Raw genomic sequence first — 11549 nt, forward strand, 5'->3', positions numbered from 1 at the left:
CGTACGCTTTTTTTTCCCATAGGAAATGAATGGGGGACAACTTTGAACGTTTGTGTAGGTAACAATTTTTGACATACAAAGACAAAAATCGGACGGTCTATAGAACTTACCGCGTTCTTTCCGAAAATTTTAACGTTTCGACGATACGTCGTACGGTTTTCGTACAAATGTCGTACGAAGTTTTCCCATAGAAATGAATGGGGGGCCCAGAGTTCCATCTCACACACGAGCAGCTCTGCGCACGGAACCCCTTCTCTCCCCTGCTCCTCCAGTACTGTGAGTGTATGGAGGAGCTGCTGTATGGAGCAGCTATCAGTCAAAAGTTTGGACACCCCGGCACCCCAGCCAGGGCTTAGCAACCACCTAATAACTGCTTAGCAACCACCTTAGCAACCACCTGGAAAACGTTAGCAACTGCCTAGCAACCACTTAGCAACACCTTAGCAACCACCTGGAAAACGTTAGCAACTGCCTAGCAACCACTTAGCAACTGCCTAGCAACCACTTGGAAAACGTTAGCAACTGCCTAGCAACCACCTGGAATACGTTAGCAACTGCCTAGCAACCACTTAGCAACCACCTGGAAAACGTTAGCAACTGCCTAGCAACCACTGAGCAACCACCTGGAAAACGTTAGCAACTGCCTAGCAACCACTTAGCAACTGCCTAGCAACCACCTGGAATACGTTAGCAACTGCCTAGCAACCACTTAGCAACCACCTGGAAAACGTTAGCAACTGCCTAGCAACAACTTAGCAACTGCCTAGCAACCACCTGGAAAATGTTAGCAACTGCCTAGCAACCACTTAGCAACCACCTGGAAAACGTTAGCAACTGCCTAGCAACCACTTAGCAACTGCCTTGCAACCACTTGGAAAACGTTAGCAACTGCCTAGCAACCACTTAGCAACTGCCTAGCAACCACCTGGAAAACGTTAGCAACTGCCTAGCAACCACTTAGCAACCACCTGGAAAACGTTAGCAACTGCCTAGCAACCACTTAGCAACTGCCTAGCAACCACTTGGAAAACGTTAGCAACTGCCTAGCAACCACTTAGCAACTGCCTAGCAACCACCTGGAATAGGTTAGCAACTGCCTAGCAACCACTTAGCAACCACCTGGAAAACGTTAGCAACTGCCTAGCAACCACTGAGCAACCACCTGGAAAACGTTAGCAACTGCCTAGCAACCACTTAGCAACTGCCTAACAACCACCTGGAAAACGTTAGCAACTGCCTAGCAACCACTTAGCAACCACCTGGAAAACGTTAGCAACTGCCTAGCAACCACTTAGCAACTGCCTAGCAACCACTTGGAAAACGTTAGCAACTGCCTAGCAACCACTTAGCAACTGCCTAGCAACCACCTGGAAAACGTTAGCAACTGCCAAGCAACCACTTAGCAACCACCTGGAAAACGTTAGCAACTGCCTAGCAACCACTTAGCAGCTGCCTAGCAACCACCTGGAATATGTTAGCAACTACCTAGCAACCACTTAGCAACCACTAGGAAAACGTTAGCAACTGCCTAGCAACCACTTAGCAACCACTTTAGAAATGATAGCAACTGCCTAGCAACCAGTTAGCAACCACTTAGCAACCACCTGGAAAACGTTAGCAACTGCCTAGCAACCACTTAGCAACTGCCTAGCAACCACTTGGAAAACGTTAGCAACTGCCTAGCAACCACTTAGCAACTGCCTAGCAACCACTTAGCAACTGCCTAGCAACCACCTGGAAAACGTTAGCAACTGCCTAGCAACCACTTAGCAACCACCTGGAAAACGTTAGCAACTGCCTAGCAACCACTTAGCAGCTGCCTAGCAACCACCTGGAATATGTTAGCAACTACCTAGCAACCACTTAGCAACCACCTGGAAAATGTTAGCAACTGCCTAGCAACCACTTAGCAACTGCCTAGCAACCACTTGGAAAACGTTAGCAACTGCCTAGCAACCACTTAGCAACTGCCTAGCAACACCTTAGCAACCACCCTGGATACCATAGCAACACCTTAGCAACCACCCTGGATACCATAGCAACACCTTAGCAACCACCTAGCAACTCCTTAGCAACCACCCTGGATACCATAGCAACACCTTAGCAACCACCTAGCAACACCTCAGCAACCACCCCAGATACTATAGCAACACCTTAGCAACCACCTGGAAAGTTTTTAGATTTCAGCATGTAACCAAAAGTTTTAGATTTCAGCACTTAACCAAAATTTTTTAGATTTCAACATTTAACCAAAAGTTTTTAGATTTCAGCATTTAACCAAAAGTTTCGAGATTTCAACATGAAAACAAACGTTTTAAGATTTCAGCGTTTAACCAAAAGTTTTTAGATTTCAGCTGTTAAACAAACGATTTAAGATTTCAGTGTTTAACCAAAAGTTTTTGGATTTCAGCATCTTACAAAACATTTCTAGATGTAAGCAATTAACCAAAGGTTTTTAGATTTCAGCGTTTAACCAAATGTTTTTAGATTTAAGCGTTTAACCAAACGTTTTTAGATTACAGCGTTTTTGGTATTTAGCTTTTAGCCAAAAGTTAACAGCATAGCAACGACTCTTCACACTCTTCAGACAGAAACAGCTTTTTAAGTTTCTGTCAACCATTTTAACTTTTTAACGTTATTAGCGCTCTTTTCCAAGCCAACTTAAAGTTCGTTCACGAACTTTGCCTTTTCTAGTTCTACTTATTATTAAGTTGGCTTGGAAAAGCCAACTTACTGTTCTTCGTAATCTTCTTATTATTATTATTATTCTTCCTCACTTTTGTTAAACGCTACTCCTCCTAGGGCTTTTAACGTAGAATCATGAAACTTTCAGGGATCGTGGGACCTATAGTGAATTACGTTGCTTGTGCTTTTTGGAGCGATATATCGTACGGTTTTCGTAAAAACTTCGTAAACGTACGCCCTTTTTTCCATAGACAATGAACTAGAAGAATTTTGAATGGCTGTGAACGTCACAATTTTTGAGATACGAAGACGAAATTCGGATGGTCTATAGAACTTAGTGAGTTCTTTCCGAAAATATGCTTTACGAAACGATGCGACGTACGGTTTTCGTACAATTGTCGTACGAAGTTGCCCCATAGAAATGAATGGGGGGCCCAGAGTTCCATCTCACACACGAGCAGCTCTGCGCACGGAACCCCTTCTCTCCCCTGCTCCTCCAGTACTGTGAGTGTATGGAGGAGCTGCTGTATGGAGCAGCTATCAGTCAAAAGTTTGGACACCCCGGCACCCCAGCCAGGTTTTAGCAACCACCTATTAACTGCTTAGCAACCACCTGGAAAACGTTAGCAACTGCCTAGCAACCACTTAGCAACACCTTAGCAACCACCTGGAAAACGTTAGCAACTGCCTAGCAACCAGTTAGCAACCACTTAGCAACCGCTAGGAAAACGTTAGCAACTGCCTAGCAACCACTTAGCAACCACTTTAGAAATGATAGCAACTGCCTAGCAACCAGTTAGCAACCACTTAGCAACCACCTGGAAAACGTTAGCAAATGCCTAGCAACCACTTAGCAACCACTTTATAAATGATAGCAACTGCCTAGCAACCACTCAGCAACACCTTAACAACCACTAGGAAAACGTTAGCAACTGCCTAGCAACCACTTAGCAACCACCTTAGAATCGATAGCAACTGCCTAGCAAGCACTTAGCAACACCTTAACAACCACTAGGAAAATGTTAGCAACTGCCTAGCAACCACTTTAGAAATGATAGCAACAGCCTAGCAACCACTTAGCAACACCTTAGCAACCACTAGGAAAACGTTAGCAACTGCCTAGCAACCACTTAGCAACCACTTTAGAAATTAAAGCAACTGCCTAGCAACCAGTTAGCAACCACTTAGCAACCACTAGGAAAACGTTAGCAACTGCCTAGCAACTACTTAGCAACCACCTTCGAAACGATAGCAACTGCCTAGCAACAACTTAGCAACACCTTAGCAACCACCTGGAAAACGTTAGCAACTGCCTAGCAACCACTTAGTAACCACCTGGAATACATTACCAACTTTCTAGCAACCATTTTGCAACCACTTTAGAAATTATAGCAACTGCCTAGCAACCAGTTAGCAACAACTTAGCAACCACCAGGAAAACGTTAGAAACTGCCTAGCAACAGCTTAGCAACCACTTTAGAAATTAAAGCAACTGCCTAGCAACCACTTAGCAACCACTTAGCAATCACGTTAAAAACGATATCAACTGCCTAGCAACCACTTAGCAACACCTTAACAGCCACTAGGAAAACGTTAGCATCTGCCTAACAACCACTTAGCAAACACTAGCAACCACTTAGCAACCACTTTAGAAACGATAGCAACAGCCTAGTAACCACTTAGCAACACCTTAACAACCACTAGGAAAACATTAGCAACTGCTTAGCAACCACTTTAGAACTTATAGCAACTGCCTAGCAACCAGTTAGCTACACCTTAGCAACCACCTAGAAAACGTTAGCAACTGCATAGCAACATCTTAGCAACCACTCTAGAAATGATAGCAACTGCCTAGCAACCAAATAGCAACAGCTTAGCAACCACCTGAAAAACATAATCAACTGCCTAGCAACCACTTAGCAATCATGTGGAATATGTTAGCAACTGCTTAGCAACCACCTAGCAATCACGTGGAATATGTTAGCAAACTGCCTAGCATCCACTTAGCAACCAATTTAGAAATGATAGTTACTGCCTAGCAACCACTTAGCAACACCTTAGCAACCAACTGGAAAACGTTAGCAACTGCCTAGCAACAGCTTAGCAACCACTTTAGAAATTACAGCAACTGCCTAGCAACCACTTAGTAACCATGTGGAATATGTTAGCAACTGCCTAGCAACCATATAGCAACACCTTAGCAACCACATAGCAACCACCTAGTAACACCTTAGCAACCACCCCGGATACCATAGCAACACCCTAGCAACCACCTAGCAACCACCTAAGCAACCACCCCAGGTACCATAGTAACACCTTAGCAACCACATAGCAACACCTTAGCAACCACCTAGCAACACCTTAGCAACCACCCAGGATACCATAGCAACACCTTAGCAACCACCTAGCAACACCTTAGCAACCACCTAGCAACCACCTAGCAACACCTTAGCAACCACCCCGGATACCATAGCAACACCCTAGCAACCACCTAGCAACACCTTAGCAACCACCCCAGGTACCATAGCAACACCTTAGCAACCGCATAGCAACACCTTAGCAACCACCTAGCAACACCTTAGCAACCACCCAGGATACCATAGCAACACCTTAGCAACCACATAGCAACATCTTAGCAACCACCTAGCAACCACCTAGCAACACCTTAGCAACCACCTAGCAACCACCTAGCAACACCTTAGCAACCACCCCGGATACCATAGCAACACCCTAGCAACCACCTAGCAACACCTTAGCAACCACCCCAGATACCATAGCAACACCTTAGCAACCACCTAGCAACTCCCTAGCAACCACCTAGCAACACCCTAGCAACACTTTAGCAACCACCCCAGATACCATAGCAACACCTTAGCAACCACCTAGCAACACATTAGCAACCACCCCAGATACCATAGCAACACCTTAGCAACCACCTAGCAACACCCTAGCAACCACCTAGCAACACCCTAGCAACACCTTAGCAACCACCCCAGATACCATAGCAACACCTTAGCAACCACCTAGCAACACATTAGCAACCACCTAGCAACATCTTAGCAACCACTCCGGATACCATAGCAACACCTTAGCAACAACCTAGCAACACCCTAGCAACCACCTAGCAACACCTTAGCAACCACCTGGTATATGTTAGCAAATGCCTAGCAACCAGTTAGCAACAGCTTAGCAACCACCTGGAAAACATTAGCAACTGCCTAGCAACAGCTTACCAACCTTTTCAGAAAGGATAACAACTGCCTAGCAACACATTAGCAATCAAAAGTTTAACCAAAAGTTTTACGATTTCAGCGTTTAACCAAACGTTTTTAGATTTCAGCATTTAATCAAACGTTTAGCCAAAAGTTAACAGCATATCAATGACTCTTCACACTCTTCAGACGGAAAAAGCTTAGCAACCATTTTAACTTTTTAACGTTATTAGCTTTCTTTTCCAAGCCAACTTAAAGTTCGTTATTATTATTCTTCCCCACTTTTGTTAAACGCATCTCCTCCTAGGGCTTTCAACGTAGAATCACGAAATTTTCAGGGATCGTGGGACCTATAGTGAATTACGTTGCTTGTGCTTTTTGGAGCGATATATCGTACGGTTTTCGTAAAAACTTCGTAAACGTACGTCATTTTTTCCATAGACAATGAACTAGAAGATTTTTGAACGGCTGTGAACGTCACAATTTTTGAGATATGAAGACGAAATTCGGATGGTCTATAGAACTTAGTGAGTTCTTTCCGAAAATATGCTTTACGAAACGATACGTCGTACGGATTTCGTACAAATGTCGTACGAAGTTGCCCCATAGAAATGAATGGGGGGCCCAGAGTTCCATCTCACACACGAGCAGCTCTGCGCACGGAACCCCTTCTCTCCCCTGCTCCTCCAGTACTGTGAGTGTATGGAGGAGCTGCTGTATGGAGCAGCTATCAGTCAAAAGTTTGGACACCCCGGCACCCCAGCCAGGGCTTTGCAACCACCTATTAACTGCTTAGCAACCACCTTAGCAACCACCTGGAAAACGTTAGCAACTGCCTAGCAACCACTTAGCAACTGCCTAGCAACCACCTGGAATACATTAGCAACTGCCTAGCAACCACTTAGCAACCACCTGGAAAACGTTAGCAACTGCCTAGCAACCACTGGGCAACCACCTGGAAAACGTTAGCAACTGCCTAGCAACCACTTGGAAAACGTTAGCAACTGCCTAGCAACCACTTAGCAACTGCCTAGCAACCACCTGGAAAACGTTAGCAACTGCCTAGCAACCACTTAGCAACCACCTGGAAAACGTTAGCAACTGCCTAGCAACCACTTAGTAACTGCCTAGCAACCACTTGGAAAACGTTAGCAACTGCCTAGCAACCACTTAGCAACTGCCTAGCAACCACCTGGAATACATTAGCAACTGCCTAGCAACCACTTAGCAACCACCTGGAAAACGTTAGCAACTGCCTAGCAACCACTGGGCAACCACCTGGAGAACGTGAGCAACTGCCTAGCAACCACTTAGCAACTGCCTAGCAACCACCTGGAATACGTTAGCAACTGCCTAGCAACCACTTAGCAACCACCTGGAAAATGTTAGCAACTGCCTAGCAACAACTTAGCAACTGCCTAGCAACCACCTGGAAAATGTTAGCAACTGCCTAGCAACCACTTAGCAACCACCTGGAAAACGTTAGCAACTGCCTAGCAACCACTTAGCAACCACCTGGAAAACGTTAGCAACTGCCTAGCAACCACTTAGCAACTGCCTAGCAACCACTTGGAAAACGTTAGCAACTGCCTAGCAACCACTTAGCAACTGCCTAGCAACCACCTGGAATACGTTAGCAACTGCCTAGCAACCACTTAGCAACCACCTGGAAAACGTTAGCAACTGCCTAGCAACCACTGAGCAACCACCTGGAAAACGTTAGCAACTGCCTAGCAACCACTTAGCAACTGCCTAGCAACCACCTGGAATACGTTAGCAACTGCCTAGCAACCACTTAGCAACCACCTGGAAAACGTTAGCAACTGCCTAGCAACAACTTAGCAACTGCCTAGCAACCACCTGGAAAACGTTAGCAACTGCCTAGCAACCACTTAGCAACTACCTGGAAAACGTTAGCAACTGCCTAGCAACCACTTAGCAACTGCCTAGCAACCACTTGGAAAACGTTAGCAACTGCCTAGCAACCACTTAGCAACTGCCTAGCAACCACCTGGAAAACGTTAGCAACTGCCTAGCAACCACTTATCAACCACCTGGAAAACGTTAGCAACTGCCTAGCAACCACTTAGCAACACCTTAACAACCACTAGGAAAACGTTAGCAACTGCCTAGCAACCACTTAGCAACCACTTTAGAAATGATAGCAACTGCCTAGCAACCACCTAGCAACACCTTAGCAACCACCCCGGATACCATAGCAACACCTTAGCAACCACCTAGCAACAAGTTATCAACCACCTAGCAACCACCTAGCAACATCTTAGCAACCACCCCGCATACCATAGCAACACCCTAGCAACAACCTAGCAACCACCTAGCAACACCTTAGGAACCACCTGTAATATGTTAGCAACTGCCTAGCAACCAGTTAGCAACAGCTTAGCAACCACCTGGAAAACATTAGCAACTGCCTAGCAACAGCTTAGCAACCACTTCAGAAATGATAGCAACTGCCTAGCATCAAATTGGCAATCAAAAGATTAACCAGAAGTTTTACGATTTCAGCATTTAAACAAACGTTTTTAGATTTCAGCGTTTAACTAAACGTTTTTAGATTTCAGCGTTTAACCAAACGTTTTTAGATTTCAGCGTTTAACCAAGCGTTTTTAGATTTCAGCGTTTAACCAAACGTTTTTAGATTTCAGCGTTTAACCAAACATTTTTAGATTTCGGCGTTTTTGGCATTTAGCGTTTAGCCAAAAGTTAACAGCATATCCACGACTCTTCACACTCTTCAGACAGAAACAGCTTAGCAACCATTTTAACTTTTTAACGTTATTAGCGTTCTTTTCCAAGCCAACTTAAAGTTCGTTCACGAACTTTGCCTTTTCTAGTTATTATTATTATTCTATTCGCAAAATTTAATCACTATCTCCTCCTAGGGCTTTTGACGTAGAACCACGAAATTTTGCAGTATCGTAGGACCTATACCCGAATAGGTTGCTTGTGCTTTTTTAAGCGATACATCGTACGGTTTTCGTAAAAACTTCGTAAACGTACGCATTTTTTTCCCATAGGAATGAATGGGGCCAAATTTTAAACGTCCGTAACTGCCACAATTTTTGAGATACGAACACCAAATTCGGCGAGCTTATAGATCTTATCGAGATCTTTAAACTAATAGTAGGTTGCGAAGTGATACGACGTACGGTTTTCGTACAATTGTCGTACGAAGTTTTCCCATAGAAATGAATGGGGGGCCCAGAGTTCCATCTCACACACGAGCAGCTCTGCGCACGGAACCCCTTCTCTCCCCTGCTCCTCCAGTACTGTGAGTGTATGGAGGAGCTGCTGTATGGAGCAGCTATCAGTCAAAAGTTTGGACACCCCGGCACCCCAGCCAGGTTTTAGCAACCACCTATTAACTGCTTAGCAACCACCTGGAAAACGTTAGCAACTGCCTAGCAACCACTTAGCAACACCTTAGCAACCACCTGGAAAACGTTAGCAACTGCCTAGCAACCACTTAGCAACAACTTAGCAACCACTTTAGAAATTATAGCAACTGCCTAGCAACCAGTTAGCAACCACTTAGCAAACACCTGGAAAACGTTAGCAACTGCCTAGCAACCACTTAGCAACACCTTAACAACCACTAGGAAAACGTTAGCAACCACTTAGCAACCACCTTAGAAACGATAGCAACTGCCTAGCAACCACTTTAGAAATGATAGCAACAGCCTAGCAACCACTTACCAACACCTTAGCAACCATTAGGAAAACGTTAGCAACTGCTTAGCAACCACTTAGCAACCACTTTAGAAATGATAGCAACTGGCTAGCAACCACCTAGCAACACCTTAGCAACCACCTCAGATACCATAGCAACACCTTAGCAACCACCTAGCAACACCTTAGCATCCACCTAGCAACCACCTAGCAACACCTTAGCAACCACCCCAGATACCATAGCAACACCTTAGAAACCACCTAGCAACACCTTAGCAACCACCCTGGATACAATAGCAACACCCTAGCAACCACCTAGCAACACCTTAGCAACCACATAGCAACCACCTAGCAACACCTTAGCAACCACCCCAGATACCATAGCAACACCTTAGCAACCACCCTGGATACCATAGCAACACCTTAGCAACTGCATAGCAACACCTTAGCAACCACCTAGCAACCAACTAGCAACACCCTAGCAACCACCTAGCAACACCTTAGCAACCACCCCAGATACCATAGCAACACCTTAGCAACCACCTAGCAACACCCTAGCAACCACCTAGCAACCACCTAGCAACACCTTAGCAACCACCCCAGATACCATAGCAACACCCTAGCAACCACCTAGCAACACCTTAGCAACCACCCCAGATACCATGGCAACACCTTAGCAACCACCTAGCAACACCCTAGCAACCACCTAGCAACACCTTAGCAACCACCCAGGATACCATAGCAACACCTTAGCAACCGCATAGCAACACCTTAGCAACCACCTAGCAACCACCTTGCAACACCCTAGCAACCACCTAGCAACACCTTAGCAACCACCCCAGATACCATAGCAACACCTTAGCAACCACCTAGCAACATCCTAGCAACCACCTAGCAACACCTTAGCAACCACCCCAGATATCATAGCAACACCCTAGCAACCACCTAGCAACACCTTAGCAACCACCGCAGATACCATAGCAACACCTTAGCAACCACCTAGCAACACCCTAGCAACCACCTAGCAACCACCTAGCAACACCTTAGCAACCACCCCGGATACCATAGCAACACCTTAGCAACCACCTAGCAACACGTTAGCAACCACCTAGCAACATCTTAGCAACCACCCCGGATACCATAGCAACACCTTAGCAACAACCTAGCAACACCATAGCAACCACCTAGCAACACCTTAGCAACCACCTGTTATATGTTAGCAATTAGCTAGCAACCAGTTAGCAACAGCTTAGCAACCACCTGGAAAACATTAGCAATTGCCTAGCAACAGCTTAGCAACCTTTTCAGAAATGATAGCAACCGCCTAGCAACACATTAGCAATCAAAAGTTTAACCAAAAGTTTTACGATTTCAGCATTTAAACAAGCGTTTTTAGATTTCAGCGTTTAACCAAACGTTTTTAGATTTCAGCGTTTAATCAAACGTTTTTAGATTTCAGCGTTTAACCAAATGTTTTTAGATTTCAGCGTTTAACCAAACGTTTTTAGATTTCAGCGTTTAATCAAACATTTTTAGATTTCAGCGTTTAACCAAATGTTTTTAGATTTCAGCGTTTAACCAAATGTTTTTAGATTTCAGCGTTTTTAGCATTTAGCGTTAACAGCATATCAATGACTCTTCACACTCTTCAGACAGAAAAAGCTTAGCAACCATTTTAACTTTTTAACGTTATTAGCGTTCTTTTCCAAGCCAACTTAAAGTTCGTTCACGAACTTTGCCTTTTCTAGTTATTATTATTATTATTATTCCGCGCTCAAAATTTAATCACTATCTCCTCCTAGGGCTTTTGACGTAGAACCACGAAATTTTGCAGTATCGTAGGACCTATACCCGAATAGGTTGCTTGTGCTTTTTTAAGCGATACATCGTACGGTTTTCGTAAAAACTTCGTAAACGTACGCATTTTTTTCCCATAGGAATGAATGGGGCCAAATTTTAAAC

At 44.7% G+C, this 11549-nt stretch overlaps 1 long non-coding RNA gene across 1 annotated transcript; it reads right to left on the reverse strand.

The window, feature by feature from the left end:
- Window positions 1–260: 260 nt before the first annotated feature.
- On the reverse strand, window positions 261–10798 carry LOC125804959 (uncharacterized). Its single transcript, XR_007441178.1, has 3 exons — window positions 10620–10798; window positions 4461–5654; window positions 261–385 (listed from the first exon to the last, which is right to left on the reverse strand). It is a non-coding gene; the product is annotated as an uncharacterized LOC125804959 (long non-coding RNA).
- Window positions 10799–11549: the final 751 nt, after the last annotated feature.

Source organism: Astyanax mexicanus, chromosome 11 (assembly GCF_023375975.1).
Source record: "Astyanax mexicanus isolate ESR-SI-001 chromosome 11, AstMex3_surface, whole genome shotgun sequence".
Classification (NCBI taxonomy): Eukaryota; Metazoa; Chordata; class Actinopteri; order Characiformes; family Acestrorhamphidae; genus Astyanax; species Astyanax mexicanus.